The sequence below is a fragment of the Oncorhynchus nerka genome, linkage group LG27 (assembly GCF_034236695.1).
Source record: "Oncorhynchus nerka isolate Pitt River linkage group LG27, Oner_Uvic_2.0, whole genome shotgun sequence".
NCBI lineage: Eukaryota > Metazoa > Chordata > Actinopteri > Salmoniformes > Salmonidae > Oncorhynchus > Oncorhynchus nerka.
This window is the reverse complement of record NC_088422.1, coordinates 81,821,655-81,847,610: the sequence shown is the minus strand read 5'-3', so window position 1 is coordinate 81,847,610 and position 25,956 is coordinate 81,821,655. Positions and strand designations below refer to the sequence as shown.

Below are 25,956 nucleotides of genomic sequence, written 5' to 3'. Positions count from 1 at the left end.
CGTCAAGCACAAGTAAGTGTGTGTGTGTGTGTGTGTGTGTGTGTGTGTGTGTGTGCGTACGTGCGTGTGGCTGACTAAACGTGAAGTCACAGTGTTGGGATATCCATCCATCTCTCCGAGGTGACAGGTGTTGACTGTTGTCTAAAGGGGATCTATAGTACGGGGCGTCGGCAGTGACAATATGGTCGCATAGCCAATGACCCCAGTAAAACAATACTCCTACCAAATGCTAAGGCTTTAACTTACTTGTATCCCTGCATGATGTTTCTACCTAAGAGAGAGTGATAGTTGTATCACTAATACAAACATAGGCCAGTTTTCACTTCTAAAATACTAAGTCTCTGATGTACACTCATCCCCTCATGTGTTTTCACTGATATCTTCATCACCAGTAATAAAACATAGCACTAGGCCCAGCAGTACATTCACTTCTAATGACATATTCATAGAAATGATTGTTACCGTGACCTCTTTTAAGGAATGATGTCTCCCCCTCTGTGTGTTATTGCTAGATGTTCTGCTATCACAGTAAATCACTTTGTTAATGAGAACACCCTTCACAGCAGCAGTCACAGATTACTATCGAGAGGAGGAAACAAAAACATTATGTAAGTAAAAATGGCCCCTAATTAGTGTGACAGGGTTGAACACAGAGATAAGACACCCAAACAGCCGTGAGGCCTAGCAGAGACTCTGACACACACACACACACACACACACACACACACACACACACACACACACACACACACACACACACACACACACACACACACACACACACACACAGTATAAATGGATGTTTTAATCAGGTTTCTTCAGCACTTGAGGTAGCACTAAGCCTCAGACACAGTATCTGATGGATCTGATGCCACCAGCTCCTTATTAAAACCATCACAAGACCGGCTTCATCCTGAACCATCTGAACACACAGTACAGAAAGGACACAAGGACAGGATCTAGAGATGTGTGAGAAGCAAAGGGTGCACAATGTTGACAACGTTGAGCATAATATAGCGAAACAGAGACAAGTTAGGTAAAGAGGAGCAGTCTTTTAGATATGTGTCAGGCTTGAAAGGACAAAACAATACTCAGAATGTAGTATTCTGACATGTGAGTATGGAGTCTGTTTTTGCCATAACAAGATAGTGCCAAACCAGCTCGCATACCCTCTTTACCCCAGGCATACAAGCACACAAACCTGTCACTGATCGGATCTGATATGGCAATGCGATGCAATGCAATGCGCACCTGGCTCAGCCACACCTGCATGCTCTTTAGCACATGTCAATCACATGAATAGTTCTCACAGAAAGAGCTGCTTTTTATTTTATTTGACCTTTATTTAACTAGGCAAGTCAGTTAAGAACAAATTCTTATTTTCAATGACGGCCTAGGAACAGTGGGCTCACTGCCTTGTTCAGGGGCAGAACGACAGATTTTTTTTTGTCAGCTCGGGGATTTGAACTTGCAACCTTTCAGTTACTAGAGCCAACGCTCTAACCACTAGGCTACCCTGCCTCCCCTTGTCTGCCTGCCTGCATTTGTACTGTGATAGAGACATACCCCAAGCGACTTACAGCTGTAATCACAGCAAAAGGTGGCGCTACAAAGTATTAACTTAAGGGGGCTGAATAATTTTGCACGCCCAATTTTTCAGTTTTTGATTTGTTAAAAAAGTTTGAAATATCTAATAAATGTCGTTCCACTTCATGATTGTGTCCCACTTGTTGTTGATTTTTCACAAAAAAATACAGTTTTATATCTTTATGTTTGAAGCCTGAAATGTGGCAAAAGGTCGCAAAGTTCAAGGGGGCCAAATACTTTCGCAAGGCACTGTACATGACGCAGTTAGCTGCAGTCTCTCTCCCAGGCAGGTGAGATACAATTATTGTGCAGCCAGGCTGCCCCCCCACCCCCTCTCCACACACACCAAATGCTGCTGTCTGTCAGCCCAGGGGTTTAATTAGCTTGGCATGCGTGACACTTATAATCACCTGCCATTACTGCCCCGGCCCGCATCTGCTTATAGCGTCTGTCAGTGGAGGGTAGGAAGCAGAGTGTGTGTACGTGTGTGTGTCACCCAGCTTGGCATCCACACACAAAGGGACAAACTCTCAACACACACGGAAATAATATTTCACACAACGCAATCAACATTAGTGTTACGGAGAGAGTCAAGACTGATTCCAAGAAATTATGACGTATTGGTTATCCACACTATCTTCTCAGTTTGTTTGTTTACTTTATAATCAGGTCACCTTACCAATTCAATCACAAAAGCACTGTTGGCTAAATTGAATTGAAATTGATATAGGAGTCAGTTGATATATTGCAGGTACTGTAGGTCTATCTGAAGTCCCAATATTAGCTAGGTCTATCTGAAGTCCCAGCATTAGCTAGGCCTATCTGAAGTCCCAGCATTAGCTAGGCCTATCTGAAGTCCCAGTATTAGCTAGGCCTATCTGAAGTCCCAGTATTGGCTAGGTCTATCTGAAGTCCCAGCATTAGCTAGGCCTATCTGAAGTCCCAATATTAGATAGGTCTATCTGACGTCACAGTATTAGGTAGGTCTATCTGAAGTCCCAGTACTGAGTAGGTTTATCTGAAGTCCCAGTACTGGGTAGGTTTATCTGAAGTCCCAGTACTGGCAGAATGCAGGGGGAACAGGCCTGTGCTGTGTCAAACTGCTTTGTGAATAGGGACTACACCTGAGGCAGAATAAATCACAATGTGATTTAATGACATCATGAGGAGAAAGTCCTTCTAGCCAGTAGCGGAGGAGGAGGAGGAGATGAAGACAAGCACATCTCAGCCCCAGAAACTGCTTTAAAAAGTTAAAAGTGAATTTACCTCATCCACCTGGCATATCTTTGGCTACCTATAGGATTGGATGGGAGGGGATGGGAGGAGAGGCCCTAGAGTTTACCAACTGGAGGATGGACCTCAGGCTGTCTAAATAGGGGCTATAGAGGCCTCGGGCTCCCTGTGTGTGTGTGTGTGTGTGTGTGTGTGTGTGTGTGTGTGTGTGTGTGTGTGTGCGTGTGCGTGTGCGTGTGTGTGCATCATATGAGTGCTTACCATCAAAAACAGCATACATCTGCTACTGAGTGACAAAACGCTGCAGTCACAGTCAGTGCAAGTTCACCTAAGACAATCAAAAATGTACAGTACAATAAGCTCCAGCGTTGCCTATTCATCTCCACAAGTTCCCATTCAGCTGTAAGCAGGCGCCAACATTGTGCTGCTGATATTCCAACATCTGCCGGGGAGTTGTGTGGGTACACTAATTACAAATATCTGCACTAATCCTGGGGCGATAAGACAGTCATTACTCCAAGAGACATTTATCACTGTGGGATTGATGACCCATTACGCAGGCAGCCTTTGTAAAAAGAAGTGAATGTGAAGTGATATCTCTCTATCCTACATCTGTACTGAAGCCATCCATTCCTCTGTCAGGAGGCACCGTCGTTACAACTCTAATTAACAGTCAGGATTTCACCTCATACAATTCATTCACTGGGTGAATTCTGGGATCTGCCGATTGACTTCTATGTCCTTTTTCTGATAATTGCAAGGATGGGAAGGTGGAATTCTTGGATGTGGAGAGGCCTGTTTCTACACTCTGTCAAGGACTGAGCAGTGCCACATTTCAACAAAGGTAATTCCCACTAACATCCACATAAGGACAAGCCCTAACGTACACATATGAACACACAGAAGTGAATGTGTCTGCATTTACATACGTTGATGTGTTACAGTACACACTCCACACACACACACTATGACAGTAGGTGAGGGGTAAAGGTCTGGCCACCTGCCTGCTGTGTCCCAATGTCGCTAGCTGTAATGAACAGAGACAGCTTGGGGACCGCCTGCTTGTCTACATTACACACACACACACACACACACACACACACACACACACAATGCAGGGCCAAGCTGCTGCTTCCGGGGGGGCAAGGGTGACGGGGCGGCAGAGATGTCCCATACAGTGACAGGCGGGTCCTACCTGTCTACTCATGTAACCCCCCCCCACACACACACACACTGCACAAACACACACACATCCTCTCTCCCCTCCCATCCTGACCCTGTGTAATTCCTCCAGCACCCATGTGCTGACAGGAGCAGCTGCAGCGGCTACAGCAGACAGATGAAATGTTCATAACTATCTCCTCCAACTTACATCTTCACCTTCAGGATCATTTACCACCCACCTGCCTGCGTTGGAGAGACACTACGCCATGGAATGAAGTGTTCCAGTGGTGTATGGAGGTTATAATTAACACTACAGGGTGGAGGGGTGTGGGTGGAGGTTATAATTAACACTACAGAGTGGAGGGGGGTGGGTGGAGGTTATAATTAACACTACAGAGTGGAGGGGGGTGGGTGGAGGCTATAATGAACACTACAGGGTGGAGGTTATAATTAACACTACAGGGTGGAGGTTATAATTAACACTACAGGGTGGAGGTTATAATTAACACTACAGGGTGGAGGGGTTGGAGGTTATAATTAACACTACAGGGTGGAGGAAGGCATTACAGGGTGGAGGTTATAATTAACACTACAGTGTGGAGGGGGTGGGTGGAGGTTATAATTAACACTACAGGGTGGAGGGGTGGAGGTTATAATTAACACTACAGGGTGGAGGTTATAATTAACACTACAGGGTGGAGGGGGTGGGTGGAGGTTATAATTAACACTACAGGGTGGAGGTTATCATTAACATTACAGGGTGGAGGGGGGTGGGTGGAGGTTATAATTAACACTACAGGGTGGAGGGAGATGGGTGGAGGTTATAATTAACACTACAGTGTGGAGGGGGTGGGTGGAGGTTATAATTAACACTACAGGGTGGAGGGGGTGGAGGTTATAATTAACACTACAGGGTGGAGGTTATAATTAACACTACAGGGTGGAGGGAGGTGGGCGGAGGTTATAATTAACACTACAGGGTGGAGGGGGGTGGAGGTTATAATTAACACTACAGGGTGGAGGGGGGTGGAGGTTATAATTAACACTACAGGGTGGAGGGAGGTGGGTGGAGGTTATAATTAACACTACAGGGTGGAGGTTATAATTAACACTACAGGCTGGAGGGGGTGGAGGTTATAATTAACACTACAGGGTGGAGGGAGGTGGGTGGAGGTTATAATTAACACTACAGTGTGGAGGGGGTGGGTGGAGGATATAATTAACACTACAGGGTGGAGGGTGGAGGTTATAATTAACACTACAGGGTGGAGGTTATAATTAACACTACAGGGTGGAGGGGGTGGGTGGAGGTTATAATTAACACTACGGGGTGGAGGGGGTGGGTGGAGGTTATAATTAACACTACAGGGTGGAGGGGTGTGGGTGGAGGTTATAATTAACACTACAGGGTGGAGGGGTTGTATGGAGGTTATAATTAACACTACCGGGTGGAGGGTGGGTGGAGGTTATAATTAACACTACAGGGTGGAGGGGGTGGGTGGAGGTTATAATTAACACTACAGGGTGGAGGAGGTGGGCACTACAGTGGAGGTTATAATTAACACTACAGGGTGGAGGGGGTGGAGGTTATAATTAACACTACAGGGTGGAGGGGGTGGGTGGAGGTTATAATTAACACTACAGGGTGGAGGGGGGTGGGTGGAGATTATAATTAACACTACAGGGTGGAGGGGGTGGGTGGAGGTTATAATTAACACTACAGTGTGGAGGGGGTGGGTGGAGGTTATAATTAACACTACAGTGTGGAGGGGTGGAGGTTATAATTAACACTACAGGGTGGAGGTTATAATTAACACTCTGGACAGGGTGGAGGGTAAATGTAAATTAAATAATTAACACTACAGGGTGGAGGTTAGGTTATAATTAACACTCTGGGTGGAGGTTATAATTAAATTACAGGGTGGAGGGGTAAATAATTAACACTACAGGGTGGAGGGAGATGGGTGGAGGTTATAATTAACACTACAGTGTGGAGGGGGGTGGAGGTTATAATTAACACTACAGGGTGGAGGGGGGTGGAGGTTATAATTAACACTACAGGGTGGAGGGGGTGGAGGTTATAATTAACACTACAGGGTGGAGGGGGGGGTGGAGGTTATAATTAACACTACAGGGTGGAGGTTATAATTAACATTACAGGGTGGAGGTTATAATTAACACTACAGGGTGGAGGGAGATGGGTGGAGGTTATAATTAACACTACAGGGTGGAGGGGGTGGGTGAAGGTTATAATTAACACTACAGGGTGGAGGGGAGGTTATAATTAACACTACAGGGTGGAGGTTATAATTAACACTACAGGGTGGGTGGAGGGTTATAATTAACACTACAGGGTGGAGGGGGTGGGTGGAGATTATAATTAACACTACAGGGTGGAGGGAGGTGGGTGGAGGTTATAATTAACACTACAGTGTGGAGGGGGGTGGGTGGAGGTTATAATTAACACTACAGGGTGGAGGGGGTGGAGGTTATAATTAACACTACAGGGTGGAGGTTATAATTAAGTCGCTCTGGATAAGAGCGTCTGCTAAATGACTTAAATGTAAATGTAAATGTAAATAATTAACACTACAGGGTGGAGGGGGGTGGGTGGAGGTTATAATTAACACTACAGGGTGGAGGTTATAATTAACATTACAGGGTGGAGGGGGGTGGGTGGAGGTTATAATTAACACTACAGGGTGGAGGGGATGGGTGGAGGTTATAATTAACACTACAGTGTGGAGGGGGGGTGGGTGGAGGTTATAATTAACACTCAGGGTGGAGGGGTGGAGGTTATAATTAACACTACAGGGTGGAGGGGGTGGAGGTTATAATTAACACTACAGGGTGGAGGGAGGTGGGTGGAGGTTATAATTAACACTACAGGGTGGAGGTTATAATTAACACTACAGGCTGGAGGGGGTGGAGGTTATAATTAACACTACAGGGTGGAGGGAGGTGGATGGAGGTTATAATTAACACTACAGTGTGGAGGGGGTGGGTGGAGGTTATAATTAACACTACAGGGTGGAGGGGGTGGAGGTTAAAATTAACACTACAGGGTGGAGGTTATAATTAACACTACAGGGTGGAGGGGGTGGGTGGAGGTTATAATTAACACTACAGGGTGGAGGGGGTGGGTGGAGGTTATAATTAACACTACAGGGTGGAGGGGTTGTATGGAGGTTATAATTAACACTACCGGGTGGAGGGGGTGGTGGAGGTTATAATTAACACTACAGGGTGGAGGGGGTGGGTGGAGGTTATAATTAACACTACAGGGTGGAGGGGGTGGAGGTTATAATTAACACTACAGGGTGGAGGGGGGGTGGAGGTTATAATTAACACTACAGGGTGGAGGGGGGTGGAGGTTATAATTAACACTACAGGGTGGAGGTTATAATTAACACTACAGGGTGGAGGGGGGTGGAGGTTATAATTAACACTACAGGGTGGAGGGAGGTGGGTGGAGGTTATAATTAACACTACAGTGTGGAGGTTATAATTAACACTACAGGGTGGAGGGGGGTGGGTGGAGGTTATAATTAACACTACAAGGTGGAGGGGGTGGGTGGAGGTTATAATTAACACTACAGGGTGGAGGGGTGGGTGGAGGTTATAATTAACACTACAGGGTGGAGGGGGTGGGTGGAGGTTATAATTAACACTACAGGGTGGAGGGGTGGGTGGAGGTTATAATTAACACTACAGGGTGGAGGGGGTGGAGGTTATAATTAACACTACAGGGTGGAGGGGTGGGTGGAGATTATAATTAACACTACAGGGTGGAGGGGTACAGGGTGGAGGTTATAATTAACACTACAGGGTGGAGGGGCTGGTGGAGGTTATAATTAACACTACAGGGTGGAGGGGGTGGTGGAGGTTATAATTAACACTACAGGGTGGAGGGGTGGGTGGAGGTTATAATTAACACTACAGGGTGGAGGGGTGGGAGGAGGTTATAATTAACACTACAGGGTGGAGGGGGTGGGTGGAGGTTATAATTAACACTACAGGGTGGAGGGGGTGGAGGTATAATTAACACTACAGGGTGGAGGGGGTGGGTGGAGGTTATAATTAACACTACAGGGTGGAGGGGGTGGAGGGGGCTGGGAGGTTATAATTAACACTACAGGGTGGAGGGGGGTTATAATTAACACTACAGGGTGGAGGGGGGTGGGTGGAGGTTATAATTAACACTACAAGGTGGAGGGGGTGGAGGTTATAATTAACACTACAGGGTCGAGGGGGTGGGTGGAGGTTAAAATTAACACTACAGGGTGGAGGGAGGTGGAGGTTATAATTAACACTACAGGGTGGAGGGGTGGAGGGAGGTTATAATTAACACTACAGGGTGGAGGGGCTGGGAGGAGATTATAATTAACACTACAGGGTGGAGGGGGTGGGTGGAGGTTATAATTAACACTACAAGGTGGAGGGAGGTGGAGGTTATAATTAACACTACAGGGTGGAGGGGGTGGAGGTTATAATTAACACTACAGGGTGGAGGGGGGTTATAATTAACACTACAGGGTGGAGGGGCTGGGAGGAGATTATAATTAACACTACAGGGTGGAGGGGGTGGGTGGAGGTTATAATTAACACTACAGGGTGGAGGTTATAATTAACACTACAGGGTGGAGGGGGTGGGTGGAGGTTATAATTAACACTACGGGGTGGAGGGGGTGGGTGGAGGTTATAATTAACACTACAGGGTGGAGGGGTTGTATGGAGGTTATAATTAACAATACCGGGTGGAGGGGGTGGGTGGAGGTTATAATTAACACTACAGGGTGGAGGGGGTGGGTGGAGGTTATAATTAACACTACAGGGTGGAGGAGGTGGGTGTAGGTTATAATTAACACTACAGGGTGGAGGTGGAGGTTATAATTAACACTACAGGGTGGAGGGGTGGAGGTTATAATTAACACTACAGGGTGGAGGGAGGTGGGTGGAGGTTATAATTAACACTACAGTGTGGAGGGTGGGTGGAGGTTATAATTAACACTACAGGGTGGAGGGGTGGGTGGAGGTTATAATTAACACTACAGGGTGGACGGGGTGGAGGTTATAATTAACACTACAGGGTGGAGGGGGTGGGTGGAGGTTATAATTAACACTACAGGGTGGACGGGGTGGAGGTTATAATTAACACTACAGGGTCGAGGGGGTGGGTGGAGGTTATAATTAACACTACAGGGTGGAGGGGGCTGGGAGGAGATTATAATTAACGCTACAGGGTGGAGGGTGGGTGGAGGTTATAATTAACACTACAAGGTGGAGGGGGTGGAGGTTATAATTAACACTACAGGGTCGAGGGGGTGGGTGGAGGTTATAATTAACACTGGGTGGAGGGAGGTGGAGGTTATAATTAACACTACAGGGTGGAGGGGTGGGTGGAGGTTATAATTAACACTACAAGGTGGAGGGGGTGGAGGTTATAATTAACACTACAGGGTCGAGGGGGTGGGTGGAGGTTATAATTAACACTGAAGGGTGGAGGGGGTGGGTGGAGGTTATAATTAACACTACAGGGTGGAGGGAGGTGGAGGTTATAATTAACACTGAAGGGTGGAGGGGGTGGGTGGAGGTTATAATTAACACTACAAGGTGGAGGGGTGTGGGTGGAGGTTATAATTAACACTGAAGGGTGGAGGGGGAGTACATGGTAGGTGTAAATGTTGGCGTGTGTATAGGGGGGGGGGGGTACCTCACGTCACATCAGGCTATTCAACGATACGGTAAGACTAATTACATACTACCCTTACCCCCCTACCCCCACCAAACCATCCTGTCACCTTAAACAGAACACTCCACCCTCTCTACAGTACACACAGACAGACAGACAGACAGACAGACAGACAGACAGACAGACAGACAGACAGACAGACAGACAGACAGACAGACAGACAGACAATTACAGATCCTGCCCCTTTGAAACAGGAAAGCTTTAGTTCAGAGACCTATTTCATTTACAGAGAGGAAAATAACCTGCTATAAGAGGCTGATTCCAAACGCTTCATTGGCATTGCCTTCATGTACTGGACAGTCACTCAACTGGAAAGACATACTTGAATGTGGACAGGTGTTGCTGGTTCTCTGGTGAGGTAAAATACACACTCTACTCCAGTCAATTCCTCCACTGGCCCATAATGCTGTGCTCTTGTCTGTCAGTTCACACCCCTGCCACACATCCTCCTCCCATCATGCTCTCTGGTTTGGTGTCTGACCAGAAATAATGCTCATGGTTTTCCTGAGGACCAGTAAAACAGGCCCCAGCCCGCCCTACCTCCATGTGTTCACTTTGTCTTTCTTTCTCCAATCCCTAAATGCTGTTTCCATATTAAAAGCAACACTTAATGGCTTGACTGTCTCTGCAACAAGTGGCCCTAAATGTCTGTGGTGCTTTAATGACATTCTTCTCTCTCAACGCTGTGTTGCATCGCCAAGCTATTACTGTGAAAAGCGTAATTATGAAATGACTGTTTCCATTAAGAGCTGGGAGCAATTTAACACAGCTGTGATTTTCTTCACCATTCAATTCAAGGGCAAATAGTGCATTTAGTAGAAGGGGTGGCAATGGTACATGAGGTACTACCCACTGAAACAGGCCCATTAGTATGGCTTCCACTTCCACATCTACCCTATACAAAATGAGGCTAACCATGTATCTGATGGTGTGATTAGGCTGTAGCATTCAGTGCCAGACCAGATATGTATGTGCAGGCATAGTAGGTGTAAACAGGTTTTGGGCTTGTCTTATCTGCATAGATGAATGAACAGTTCCTCTTCAAAGGAACATTCCAACCTGACTGAGACAGACGTGTTCTCATGTACTTTCCAACCACGCAGCCAACAGGAGAGAGCTAAACGTGCTGTGTCTGACAGCACAGAGTTTGTGTCGTGCATAGCTGTATTATTGCTAAACGGGCGGGTGAATACATGGGAGAAATTTACAATCACATATCACACCTCAACCACCCAGGCCACAGGCGCTCTGATAGCATTGCACGCATACTGTCAGACAGACCACACAGGCGAGGTTTAGATAAAGACAGACAAATGACACAGCTTTTTGAGATAACCATCGCTTTCACATTAATTCTAGTCCCTGGATGATGATGATGAAAGACACAGATGATGTATTCTTATTTGTTTTCTCCCTCAGAGGGGTAGAGGGTAAACATACCAACGGTACTGACTGTGAGAGGTGGAGAGAGGTAGAGAGAGAGGTAGATCCACAAAGAATTCGAAAACAAATCCAATTTTGAAAAACTCCCATATCTTTTGGGTGAAATTCCACAGTGTGCCATCACAGCAGCAAGATTTGTGACCTGTTGCCACGAGAAAAGGGCAACCAGTGAAGAACAAACACCATTGTATATACAACCCATATTTATGCTTATTCATTTTATCTTGTGTCCTTTAACTATTTGTACATTGTATATATATATATATAATATGACATTTGTAATGTCTTTACTGTTTTGAAACTTCTGTATGTGTAATGTTTACTGTTAATTTTTGTTGTTTTTCACTTTATATATTCACTTTGTATGTTGTCTACCTCACTTGCTTTGGCAATGTTAACTAGTTTCCCATGCCAATAAAGCCCTTGAATTGAATTGAATTGAAATTGAGAGAGAGGGAGAGGGAGAGAGAGAGAGAGAGAGAGAGAGAGGTATAGAGAGAGGTAGAGAGAGAGGGAGAGAGGTAGAGAGAGAGGTATAGAGGTAGAGAGAGGTATATAGATAGAGAGAGGTAGAGGTAGAGGTAGAGAGAGAGAGGTAGAGAGAGAGGTATATAGATAGAGAGAGGTAGAGGTAGAGGTAGAGAGAGAGAGGTAGAGAGAGAGGGAGAGAGAGAGAGAGAGAGAGAGAGAGAGAGAGAGAGGGAGAGAGAGAGAGAGGGAGAGAGAGAGGGAGAGAGGGATAGAGGTAGAGAGGGAGAGAGGTAGAGAGAGAGGTAGAGAGGTAGAGAGAGAGGGAGAGAGGTAGAGAGAGAGGGAGAGAGGTAGAGAGGTAGAGAGAGAGGGAGAGAGGTAGAGGTAGAGAGAGAGAGGTAGAGAGAGAGAAGAGAGAGAGAGAGAGAGAGAGAGAAGAGAGAGAGAGAGAAGAGAAGAGAGAGAGAGAGAGAGAGAGAGTGTGAGATTTCTTGTGTCCTTTAACTATTTGTACATTGTATATATATATATAATATGACATTTGTAATGTCTTTACTGTTTTGAAACTTCTGTATGTGTAATGTTTACTGTTAATTTTTGTTGTTTTTCACTTTATATATTCACTTTGTATGTTGTCTACCTCACTTGCTTTGGCAATGTTAACACATGTTTCCCATGCCAATAAAGCCCTTGAATTGAATTTAAATTGAATTGAGAGAGAGAGAGAGAGAGAGAGAGAGAGAGAGAGAGAGAGAGAGAGAGAGAGAGAGAGAGAGAGAGAGAGAGAAGAGAGAGAAGAGAGAGAGAGAGAGAGAGAGAAGAGAGAGAGAGAGAGAGAGAGAGAGAGAGAGCAGTAGATGATGGTTGATCCAGTCACAGGTGTTTGCCCGTCAGCACATAACAGCGTAGTACCCTGAGGTAGAGAGACTCACAAAGGTGCAGCCAACAAACTTTTGGCGAGAGCACGTACACCAAGGAAGGAAGGAAGGAAGGAAGGAAGGAAGGAAGGAAGGAAGGAAGAACAGACAGACAGACAGACAGACAGACAGACAGACAGAGCTGGCAGTACAGTAGCTATATTATCCTGTTAAGGGGATAAGGAGCAACGGAGCGAAGGGGAAGATGTCTGAGATATTGTCTCTGATTAACTTGTTCCCTCCGATGACAACTACATCACAGAGCTCTGTTCAACAACTGCCCTCCCACCAACACGGCAGCCAGCCCGACCACCCGCCACCCCCTTCTTCCGGGGCCAAACCAGCCACACTAATTAAACAAATGAGAGCAAAGCTGTACACAAGTCATTAATGAACAGCTAATGAACGCCGATGAAGTTTGGTGTCAAATGACATGACATCAACTCTCGCCCCTAACGGCCAACGATTCAGCCTATCATGTGGACTGTTGGTTCATGACCTCCCTTCAAGTGGCATCCACCTCTCGCCCTGACTATGTACATCACCCTGTGATGATATGTGGCTCTGGTCATGAAGGTCTGGACTAGACAGAGGTGATGACAGGCCCACGTTGTTGAGGATTAAAATCCCTTTGCTGTTGACTGACAGACTGTTGTAAATAGATTACTGCTGTTGACTGGCAGTGTTGTAGACATATGACTGCTGTTGACTAACAGACTGTTGTAAATAGATGACTGCTGTTGACTAACAGACTGTTGTAAATAGATGACTGCTGTTGAATGGCAGACTGTTGTAGACAGATGACTGCTGTAGACTGGCAGACTGTTGTAGACAGATGACTGCTGTTGACTGGCAGACTGTTGTAGACAGATGACTGCTGTTGACTGGCAGTGTTGTAGACAGATGACTGCTGTTGACTGACAGACTGATGTAAACAGATGACTGTTGTTGACTGGCAGAGTGTTGTAGACAGATGACTGCTGTTGACTGGCAGTGTTGTAGACAGATAACTGCTGTTGACTGGCAGAGTGTTGTAGACAGATGACTGCTGTTGACTGGCAGTGTTGTAGACAGATGACTGCTGTTGACTGGCAGAGTGTTGTAGACAGATGACTGCTGTTGACTGGCAGAGTGTTGTAGACAGATGACTGCTGTTGACTGGCAGACTGCTGTAGACAGATGGCTGCTGTTGACTGGCTGACTGCTGTAGACAGATGACTGCTGTTGACTGGCATACTGCTGTAGACAGATGACTGCTGTTGACTGGCAGACTGCTGTAGACAGATGACTGCTGTTGACTGGCAGAGTGTTGTAGACAGATAACTGCTGTTGACTGGCAGTGTTGTAGACAGATGACTGCTGTTGACTGGCAGAGTGTTGTAGACAGATGACTGCTGTAGACAGATTACTGCTGTTGACTGGCAGACTGCTGTAGACAGATGACTGCTGTTGACTGGCAGACTGCTGTAGACAGATGACTGCTGTAGACAGATTACTGCTGTTGACTGGCAGAGTGTTGTAGACAGATAACTGCTGTTGACTGGCAGAGTGTTGTAGACAGATGGCTGCTGTTGACTGGCAATGTTGTAGACAGATGACTGCTGTTGACTGGCAGACTGCTGTAGACAGATGACAGCTTGGCTACAGGTCTCTTTGTAGGTCTATGGAGACTCCCCTTGGTTAGGGTTAGTGTCAACTCGTTCCATGGAAGGCCGAGTGTCTGAGGGTTTTCACAAGAGGTCGACCGATTATGGTTTTTCAACGCCGATACCGATTATTGGAGGACCAAAAAAAGCTGATACCGATTAAATCGGCCTATTTTAATATATATTTGTAATAATGACAATTACAACAATACTGAATGAACAATGAACACTTTATTTTAACTTGATATAATACATCAATAAAATAAATTTAGTCTCAAATAAATAATGAAACATGTTCAATTTGGTTTAAATAATGCAAAAACAAAGTGTTGGAGAAGAAAGTAAAAGTGCAATATGTAAAAAAGCTAACGTTTAAGTTCCTTTCTCAGAACAAATTAAAGCTGGGGTTCCTTTTAACACGAGTCTTCAATATTCCCAGGTAAGACATTTTAGGTTGTAGTTATTATAGGACTATTTCTCTCTATACCATTTGTATTTCATATACCTTTGACTATTGGATGTTCTAATAGGTACTTTAGTATTGCCAGCCTAATCTCGGGAGTTGATAGGCTTGAAGTCATAAACAGCGCAATGCTTGAAGCATGGCGAAGAGCTGCTGGAAAACGCAGTAAAGTGATGTTTGAATGAATGCTTACGAGCTTGCTGGTGCCTACCACCGCTCAGTCAGACTGCTCTATCAAATAATAGACTTAATTATAATATAATAACACACAGAAATACGAGCCTTAGGTCATTAACGTGGTCAAATCCGGAAACTATCACCTCGAAAACAAAACGTTTATTCTTTCAGTGAAATACGGAACCGTTCTGTATTTTATCTAACGGTTGGCATCCATAAGTCTAAATATTGCTGTTACATTGCACATCCTTCAATGTTATATCATAATTACATAAAATTCTGGCAAATTAGTTCGCAACGAGCCAGGCGGCCCAAACTGCTGCATATAACCTGACTCTGCGAACAATGAACGCAAGAGAAGTGACACAATTTCCCTAGTTCAATATTGCCTGCTAACCTGGATTTCATTTAACTAAATATGCATGTGTAAAAAATACATATACTTCTGTGTATTGATTTTAAGAAAGGCATTGATGTTTATGGTTAGGTACATTCGTGAACGATTGTGCTTTTTTTCCGCAAATGCGCTTTTGTTAAATCATCCCCCGTTTGACGAAATTGGCTGTCTTAGTTAGGAAGAAATGGTCTTCAATGTCACGTCCTGACCTTTTTTATGTCTATATTGGTTTGGTCAGGGCGTGAGTTGGGGTGTGCGTTCTATGTTTTTCATTTCTATGTTTTGTTCTGTGTGTTGTATTTCTATGTGTTTGGCCTGGTATGGTTCCCAATCAAAGGCAGCTGTCAATTGTTGTCTCTGATTGAGAACCATACTGAGGTAGCCTGTTCCCACCTGTGTTTGTGGGTAGTTGTTTTCTGTTTTGTGTATTGCACCTTGCAGAACTGTTCGTTTGTTGTTTTTGTTCAAGTGTTGGTATTTATTAAACGCATTATGAATACTTACCACGCTGCACCTTGGTCTTCTCCTTCTCCCGACGACATTCGTTATATTCACAAAGTTCGCAACGAGCCAGGCAGCCCAAACTGCTGCATATACCCTGACTCTGTTGCACAGAACACAAGAGAAGTGACACAATTTCCCTAGTTAAAAGATGTTAATGTTAGCAGGCAATATTAACTAAATATGCAGGTTTAAAAATATATACTTGTGTATTGAGGCGTTGATGTTTATGGTTAGGTACACATTGGTGCAACGACAGTGCTTTTTTCGCAAATGCGCTTGTTAAATCACTCGTTTGGCGGGTGATATAATGATAAATGAACAGGCACCGCATCGATTATATGCAACCCAGGACAAGCTAGATAAACTAGTCATATTTTTTATTTTATTTTACCTTTATTTAACTAGGCAAGTCAGTTAAGAACAAATTTTCATTTTCAATGACGGCCTAGGAACAGTGGGTTAACTGCCTTGTTCAGGGGCAGAACGACAGATTTTTACCTTGTCAGCTCGGGGATTTTGAGGCTATCCTGCCGCCCCAATATCATCAACCATGTGTAGTTAACTAGTGATTATGTTAAGATTGATTGTTTTTTATAAGATACGTTTAATGCTAGCTAGCACCTTACCTTTGCTCCTTGCTGCACTCGCATAACAGGTAGTCAGCCTGCCACGCAGTCTCCTCGTGGAGTGCAATGTAATTGGCCATGATCGGTGTCCAAAAATGTTGATTACCGATTGTTACGAAAACTAGAAATCGGCCCTAAATAATCGGCCATTCCGATTAATCGGTCGACCTCTAGTTTTCACTCCTCCCGTGTACTTGATTGAGGAATTAAGGTCACTAATTAGTAAGGAACTGCCCCACCTGGTTGTCTTGCTGTTCATTGGAAGGAAAAAACCTGCAGACACTAGTCCCTCCATGGAATGAGTTGACACCCCTGGTCAATGGGAACTCCCCTTGTTGCTGCTATGGGTGTATGTGTTAAAATAAGTTTATTTTCTGGTAGTTAGTGGACCCTGCCACAGTATGGGGCCTCTCCCTCTGGGTCCTATAGCTCCTGTCACCAGGCCTGTCACTGTGTCACAGCCTGGACTGCAGCAGCCTGGGCTCTGTCCACTCTGTCCCTCTTCATTGTGGAACAAGAAGAGTACCATCTTTCAAATTCCCATCTGGGACAGGGAATCCCCATTGTTCCTCTCTCTGGGTCCCACCCTCTGTCACTGAGGACACAAAGGACATGTCATCATGGTGAAGGACACGGGAGGGGGGTTAGGAGTAACATGAGAGGAGGGTCTCTCTCTCTCTCTCTCTCTCTCTGAGTGGCTCTCCAGGGGTGCAACTGGTGGCTGACACAGTGGAGAACTTACCACAGCCTGAACATAACTCCAGCCGGGCCCCTGTGGCCCTACTGTGGCCCTTGCTGACCCATGGGCTTGATGACAGGCTGGGCCCTTTGTCCAGGAGCGCTGTACCTAGGTGAGGGCAGGGGAGGGCAGGGGTAGACAGGGGCAGTAAACAAAGGTGGTGTGGAGGGTGGGAGAAGAGATGATGGACCCCAGGTCAGTGGACAGTGATGAACAGCTGAGTGATGAGTGCAGCTGTGGACCTGGAGACCTACATCTCTCTATCAATGAGACCTACATCTCTCTCATCTCTCCATCAATGAGACCTACATCTCTCTCTTCATCTCTCTATCAATGAGACCTACATCTCTCTATCAATGAGACCTACATCTCTCATCATCAATGAGACCTACATCTCTCTCTTCATCTCTTTATCAATGAGACCTACATCTCTCTCTTCTCTACATCTCTCTATCAATGAGACGTACATCTCTCTCTATCAACGGGACCTAAATCTCTCTATCTCCCACTGATCTGATGAGTATTGTGTAAGAGAGAATAAAGACCTCAACAATGCTGGTGAGAATAGCTAGATACACTAAGCAGCTACATGAAAATGAACATAACAGTTGTACTGCCGTACTAAAGACTGTGCCAAGTACAGACCTACAATAGATCAGTTTCAATTACCTTTGTCAAAGCAAAAGGACTAACAAATATATGCAATTATTACATAACTAAATAGTTTGAGTAAAAATATAGTAGTCTATTTATTCATGGTAAACTAATTAGAAATGACAATGATGGTCATGTTGAACTGAAATAAGACGTGTGGAGAAAAGCATTGTGTAGTCAGGAAGTGTAATGGTTTGAGGTCATGCAGTTTTCCATTGGAAGATGAACTTCCGAGCCCCTGGAATACAGCAGCCCCTTGATTTATGCAGTCGAAGCTGTCCAACTGCTTCCCAGGTCAAAGGTCATCGGCTGCTGCCCACTCTCCTACCGTTCTGTCCACACACACAGCGCTCTGTGCATACCAACCGAGAGGACAGAGGCTGCCGTGTCAGCCAGAAACCCTCCTACTGAGTCATAAACACCTACTCTTACCCTCTCTACTCCCCTCCTCCTCCTCTCCTCTCCTCCCCTCCAGAGGAAAGCTGGGGCTGCACTCTGTTGATCTTACACTCCACACCCGCCCCACACTCCTTTTACACAGAGCCTGGTAAGAGAACAGAGGAGAGGAATGAAAGGGAGGTAGTAAAGAGAGAGAGACGCAGAATGAACCAAACAGAATGAACCAAACAGAATGAACCAAACAGAATGAAAGGGAGGTAGTAAAGAGAGAGAGACGCAGAATGAACCAAACAGAATGAAAGAAAAGAAGAGAAAAGCCACAGAGAAGGGCCAGATGGGTACCTTCACAGTCCATTTATCAAACCCAATGTGCCTCCCCCTCTCCTCTACCTCCTCCTCCCTTCCCCTCCCCACTGCTCTCATGTCCTAAACCCCCATGTAATTCTGTAATCATTTTCATTATCATATAATGACCTTACAAAGCCTACAGCAGTTTGCACGGTCAGTACAACATTCACAGCTGTTCCCTTCAGTGTTTGCTCGCCGGCTGTGTCAGTGCAGCCTTTTTATTGGTCCAGAGGCATGACTTTTGGCTCTGATAGGTCGGCACGGGGTCACCTCACTCAGGACGGTTTGAGGTGGCCGCAGGCACAGCACAGGTCACAACACCTGTCAATAAGTTAGAACATACTACGGCAAGAAGTCATGATTCATGTCCACACGACAACTAACAACAACCTTCCAGGTCTCTGGCTCGAGGCTCCCCAGATCTAGTCAATGTCAACCTAAAGGGCTCCAGTATAGCAAAGCTTCCAGGGGTCATACATTCTGGATGGCAAAGGATAAGTAAGTACCTAGTGTTTACCTTACCCTCATGATGTATTCTTTAACTGCCATGCTAGGGAACAGCCCCCTCACTCACTCACAGACCTAATACTGGCTGTTTGGAGGGCCACTCACAGGACATTTATCTAAGAGCATGGTAGACAGCATATATACAGTACCAGTCAAAAGTTTGGACAAACTGACTCATTCAAGGGTTTTTCTTTATTTTTACTATTTTCTACATTGTAGAATAATATTGAAGACATCAAAAAGATTAAATAACACATATGGAATAATGTAGTAAACAAAGAAAAGTGTTAAACAAATCAAAATATATTTTAGATACTTAAAAGTAGCCACCCTTTGCCTTGATGACAGCTTTGCACACTCTTGGCATTCTCATAACCAGCTTCATGAGGTTGTCACCTGGAATGTATTTCAATTAACAGGTGTGCCTTGTTAAAAGTTCATTTGTGGAATTTCTTTCCTTCTTAATGCTTTTGAGCCAATCAGTTGTGTTATCACAAGGTAGGGTTGGTATGCAGAAGAGCCCTATTTGGTAAAAGACCGAGTCCATATTAAGGCAAGAACAGCTAAAAAAAAACATCTAGTGCTATGATGAAACTGGCTCTCATGAGGACCGCCACAGGAATGGAAGACCCGGCGTCACCTCTGCTGCAGAGGATAAGTTCATTAGTTACCAGCCTCAGAAATCGGCAATTAACTGTACCTCAGATTGCAGTCCGAATAAATGCTTCACAGAGTTCAAATAACAGACATCAACATCAACTGTTCAGAGGAGACTGCGTGAATCAGGCCTTCATGGTCAGATTGCTGCAAAGAAACCACCACGAAAGGACACCAATAATAAGAAGAGACTTGCTTGGGCCAAGAAACACGAGCAATGGACATTAGACCGGTGGAAATATGCCTTTTGTTCTGATGAGTTCAAATCTGAGATGTTTGGTTCTAACCGCCGTGTCTTTGTGAGATGCAGAGTAGTTGAACGGATGATCTCTGCATGTGTGGTTCCCACCATGAAGCATGGAGGAGGAGGTGTGATGGTGCTTTGCTGGTGACACTGTCAATCATTTATTTAGAATTCAAGGCACACTTAACCAGCATAGCTGCCAAGCATTCTGCAGTGATACGCCATCCCATCTGGTTCGCGCTTAGTGAGACTATCATTTGTTTTTCAACAGGACAATGACCCAAAACACACCTCCAGGATGTGTATGGGCTATTTGACCAAGAAGGAGAGTGATGGTGCTGCATTAGATGACCTGGCCTCCACAATCATCCGACCTAAACCCAATTGAGAGTTAGTTTGGGATGAGATGGACCGATGAAGTAAAAGCAGCCAAACAAGTGCTCAGCATATGTGGGAATTCAAGGCTGTTGGAAAAGCATTCTTCATGAAGCTGGTTGAGAGAATGCCAAGAGTGTGCAAATCTGTCATCAAGGCAAAGGGTGGCTACTTTGAAGGATCTCAAAAAACACTGCTTTTGTTACTACTAGTGTTACTTCATAGTTTTGATGTCTTCACTATTATATTACAATGTAGAAAATAGTAAAAATAAAGAAAAACCCTTGAATGAGTCGGTGTGTCCAGAACTTTTGACTGGTACTGTATATCAAAGTTTTCTCAATACGCAACCAACAAAAACCAAGTTACAGGACAAAAAGCTCATAAGAATAAGAAAGGTCTCATAACTTTATTGTTGCAGTGGGGATGAATGAATGAATGGACGGCCCTCACAGTGCTGGGGGAGCGAAGACAATTCCCTGGTGAAGACCTGGCGGTCACGGGGAACATATATATGTATATAGAGAGAGAGAGATAGATATAGAGAGAAAGATCTCTCTCTCTCTCTCTCTCTCTCTCTGTCTCTGTCTCTCTCTCTCTCTGTCTCTCTCTCTCTCTGTGTCTCTCTCTGTCTCTCTCTCTGTCTCTCTCTCTGTCTCTCTCTCTCTCTCTCTGTCTCTCTCTCTGTCTCTCTCTCTGTCTCTCTCTCTCTCTCAAAAGTACCTGAGGGAATACTGGGCTGAGCGCTAGCAGGCACAGGTTTGCGGAGCGCTCTAGTGCTTTAACTGGTCGTGTTTAAGAAACAAAAGTCAGGGGAAAACTTCATCAATCAGCTTGCTGTGTTTATGTTTCTGTGCCTTTAGCTAGAGTAATCCATCATGTTGTTTTGTGTTTTGAAACCTTTAGCGAGCATTATTCTTTGAATGGTTTCCGTGGAAACAAAAGAACAGCAGAACGCAGACAGTGGAGCCTGTTGAATACTGAGTCTACTGAAACCTAATTAAACCTTCATAGAAATAGAAAAAATAAAAACAGTCAAATTAATCTACTGGTTCATTTTAAAAAGTACAATTTTGGTGAGTGGTTTTATGGAAATAAATGAATGTTTGAATCTGTCAGACTAAACTGAGCTGAACTTTGGTCTCTCTTTCTCTCTCTAATATATCAACATTCATATAGTTTATGTTTGATTAGGAACAATGAAACTACTTCAGAACAAAATCCTGCAGAGACCCCAAAGTGTAGCTATCTTTCATCACAAAGTGTTTCTTATCCCTCCATATCTCAAATAATTATCAGAATCGTCTCTTAACATTGCGCGAGGCCATGTGTTTCGTTTTGTCTAAACGTCGTCTGTTGACGGCCACTTCACAGACAACCCCCAGCTTGCTTTTTGGGGAGATGCATTACCTGCGTGCAGAGAGATAGGGAGCAGTCGGAGGTCAAACACATTATGGCTGTGTATGTGTGTGTGTGTATATATGTCTGTGTATGTGTGTGTGTGTATATATGTCTGTGTATATGTCTGTGTGTGTGTGTGTGTGTCTGTGTGTGTGTGTGTGTGTGTGTGTGTGCGCTGTCCCCCCAATCTAATCACTCTATCCTGCTGATTAAATAAACTCCTGTCTGAACCGAAAAAAAGGACCCTGCATTTCCTGTCCTGAGCCTTGTTATTGGTTTCCCTGCGATGTGTGAGGGCTGGGCTGTGTGTGTGTGCGGCTGGGCTGGAATAGACATTTGTGGGTTGGTAGTGCGGGTGTTGTAGTAGTGTTGAGGGGTGGGTGTAGTGACTAGTGGGATGGTTTCTAGCTTTCAGCACCTGCGTTAGGAATGCAGTTCAGATGGCCAGCCCTCCCTCCTTCCCTCCTCCAGAGGCTGAGAGGCCGGGCTAGGCGTCAACGCAGGCCGACGAGGTGTGTGGAAACTGTCTGTTTACAAGAATCATCTGGTCAGGGCGTAGCTCGGGTCAACAAGAGGGCCACATCAAAACAGAGGCGGGACACAGGGTTATGGGGGTGACAGAGGGTATGGAGGGGAGAGGGTAGGGGCTGTCTGTCCAGATAGCCAGCAGAAGTGTGCTTAATGCCTTTTTGGAGAAAGAAACATTTCCCTGGTTGGCATGAATCTGAATCTGTAGTGTTTGGTCTGTGTGTTTGTCCCTGGTTGGTATTAATCTGTAGTGTGTGGTCTGTGTGTTTGTCCCTGGTTGGTATTAATCTGTAGTGTGTGGTCTGTGTGTGTTTGTCCCTGGATGGTATTAATCTGTAGTGTGTGGTCTGTGTGTCTGGATGGTATTAATGTACTGTGTATTTGTCCCTGTTGGTATTCATCTGTAGTGTGTGGTCTGTGTGTGTTTGTCCCTGGTTGGTATTCATCTGTAGTGTGTGGTCTGTGTGTGTTTGTCCCTGGTTGGTATTCATCTGTAGTGTGTGGTCTGTGTGTGTTTGTCCCTGGTTGGTATTAATCTGTAGTGTGTGGTCTGTGTGTGTTTGTCCCTGGTTGGTATTAATCTGTAGTGTGTGGTCTGTGTGTGTTTGTCCCTGGATGGTATTAATCTGTAGTGTGTGGTCTATGTGTGTTTGTCCCTGGTTGGTATTCATCTGTAGTGTGTGGTCTGTATGTGTTTGTCCCTGGATGGTATTAATCTGTAGTGTGTGGTCTATGTGTGTTTGTCCCTGGTTGGTATTCATCTGTAGTGTGTGGTATGTGTTTGTCCCTGGATGGTATTAATCTGTAGTGTGTGGTCTGTGTGTGTTTGTCCCTGGATGGTATTAATCTGTAGTGTGTGGTCTGTGTGTGTTTGTCCCTGGTTGGTATTCATCTGTAGTGTGTGGTCTGTATGTGTTTGTCCCTGGATGGTATTAATCTGTAGTGTGTGGTCTGTGTGTGTTTGTCCCTGGATGGTATTCATCTGTAGTGTGTGGTCTATGTGTGTTTGTCCCTGGTTGGTATTCATCTGTAGTGTGTGGTCTGTATGTGTTTGTCCCTGGTTGGTATTAATCTGTAGTGTGTGGTCTGTGTGTGTTTGTCCCTGGATGGTATTAATCTGTAGTGTGTGGTCTATGTGTGTTTGTCCCTGGTTGGTATTCATCTGTAGTGTGTGGTCTGTATGTGTTCATTCCCCTCCATGCTCTTTAGGTTCTTACCAGAGCTGGGACACACAGGGAGAGAGAGGCCCTTACAGCTGGGGCCCAGTGGCTAATTATGACCCCCCTCTACTGCTTTGGTGCCGTTGTCTCAGAAAGACACACACTAAGCTACACACACAGGCATACAACACACAGGAATGCACACACACATCATTGCGCACGCACACACACACACAGGAACAAACACGCACTACACATTATACACACACATTATTGCATATACATCCTTATAAACTAGGTGGTTTATGAAAGCTGATTGGCAGACAGTCATGGTATGTCAGAACATATATATGACAAAACCACCTCGGTGATTTATGGTATATGGCCAATATACCACGGCTAAGGGGCTGTATCCAGGCACTCCGCGTTAAGTCGTGCATAAGGACAGCCCTTAGCTGTAGTATATTGGCCAAATAACACACCCCCTCTGGCCTTACTGCTTAATTATACCATGGCATTGTTGAATACTAATTTCTGATTGGCTTGAAGGGCATTCTAGAGCATACATTATTTCCAACGTTGCCAACTTTGTGACTTTTCAGACCCCTCCAGAGACTTTTATTGGTAAAATATTCTAGCTACTATTCACACTGGCGTGTCGTGGGACACACCTTCCACATCGTGCATTGTTTTCAATAGAACGCATAGGCCCTGGTTGATTATCCCTTACATAACATCCTCCCACACAAAACACATCATGTTTTGTGTGGGAGGGTGTTATGGGTGTATATGTAATAATATGTAGTGTGTGTGTGTCAAAGTTCAAATAGGGGGTGCTTATATTTGTCCTGTTTCACTGCAGGTACAAGCGGGTAACCTGTACGAGTGTGAGGTGTGAAATGGAAATGTACATCCCAACTCCCCCTGAGACACCCTCAGAGAGCGGCTGTGTGTGTGTGTGTGTGTGTGTGTGTGTGTGTGTGTGTGTGTGTGTGTGTGTCTTTCTGAGAAAAAGGCACCGAAACAGTAGAAGGTTACCACTACCAGAGAGGAGAGAGAGGTGGGACAGCTAAAACAAACACATTATGTTTTGTGTGGGAGGGTGTTATGGGTGTATATGTAATAATATGTAGGGTGTTCACCCACTCAGAGTGGGCAGAGTGGGTGAAAAGGCGCTTTGGTTATGACATTTCACTTCCTTACGTTATAAAATACATCTTAACAAGACAAATATTATTATTCATGTTCTGAATCGTTCAGTGGGGTGTTTCTCTAAAAGCTACATTTGCATGACATGACCCGGATTAAACGTAAAAGGCTTTGAAAAACAAAAGCTTGGTATTCGCTCAGTGCTCCGTTAACATTTCACAGAGGTACGCTTGTTTTTGTGAGAAATCTTAGAAAGAGTACAGGAATTTCAAATTAATATGAAAAGTATATACTAAAATAAGATGTCCTGTATATATATAAATATGTCCTGTCTCAAAATCTTTTTCCATCTGACCTCTATACTGTTTTATGTCCTGTGGATTCAAGAAGAAAGTTCAACGGGAAAGAGAACCTGTCAAGTAGCCAGTAGCCTTAATTCATGGACAGAGTCCAGCCTGGCAGACGTCATGCGATGTTACAGATTTTTGACCACTTTTTTTCTCTGGCCTCCATTGACTTAGTCACACTAATTCTGGCCAACCTACACGGTTCTGACAGAGAGATGAGGCTTGGACCATTGGTTTTCCATTAGAGGATGATCTACACAATTCATTATTTAACCCACTGGGCAAAAGATGCATTTTTGTGTGTGTGCACAGATATGTGGGGGGTGTTACCACTACCAGAGTGGAGAGGAGAGAGAGATGGAACAGCTAAAATAAACATATTATGTTTTGTGTGGGAGGGTGTTATGGGTGTATATGTAATAATATGTGTGTATAATATGTATTGTGTGTGTATTCCTGTGTGTGTGTGTGTGTGTGTGTATTCCTGTGTGTGTGTGTGTGTGTGTGTGTGTGTGTGTGTGTCACCCTGATAGACACTTGTCACCCTGATAGCTGCTAGGTCCAAGGACCCCTCACTACAAACAACCTCCAACACCCAGTCAGATCTGCAGACTATCTGAGGAATTCACTTCACATCACCTACATTCCTACTCAAATTTCAACAATACTGATTCCTTTAAGGTTTTGTTTCACACAATTGAAAGTGTAACAGGGTGTGATTCTTGAACATGTGCTATCCAGACACGTGTGCTTGTTTTCACATTTCAACATTGTTGTGTGTGAGTTTCTGTTTACTGCTGTTGTTGTTTACTGTTGTTGGTGGTTATCTGCTTACCTGTCTCTCCAGGTCTGTCTGTGCTGCTGTCTGTCTGTCAGGGCAGATAGCAGGGTCTCTGCCATCTCTCTCCTGCCCTCCTCCGGTTGTCCCTCTTCCTCTACCGCTGCCAGTAAGAGTTGCGTCTGAAAGATAGGAAGTAAACAGGAAATTATGTATTAAAATGACATGGTTCCATATCTCAGACTTATCAGGCCTAATTTGGCGCAGGCAGAGTTTGAGCTGTTCTGAAC

At 44.8% G+C, this 25,956-nt stretch overlaps 1 long non-coding RNA gene across 1 annotated transcript in view; it reads right to left on the bottom strand.

Annotated features, from left to right (window-relative positions):
- Positions 1-25,886, bottom strand: part of LOC135565377 (uncharacterized) — a 107,336-nt gene extending 81,450 nt beyond the window's left edge. The window contains exon 1 of the long non-coding RNA XR_010461591.1: positions 25,724-25,886. This is a non-coding gene — a long non-coding RNA (uncharacterized LOC135565377). The remainder of the gene's footprint in view (positions 1-25,723) is intronic.
- Between the last annotated feature and the right edge of the window lie 70 nt (positions 25,887-25,956).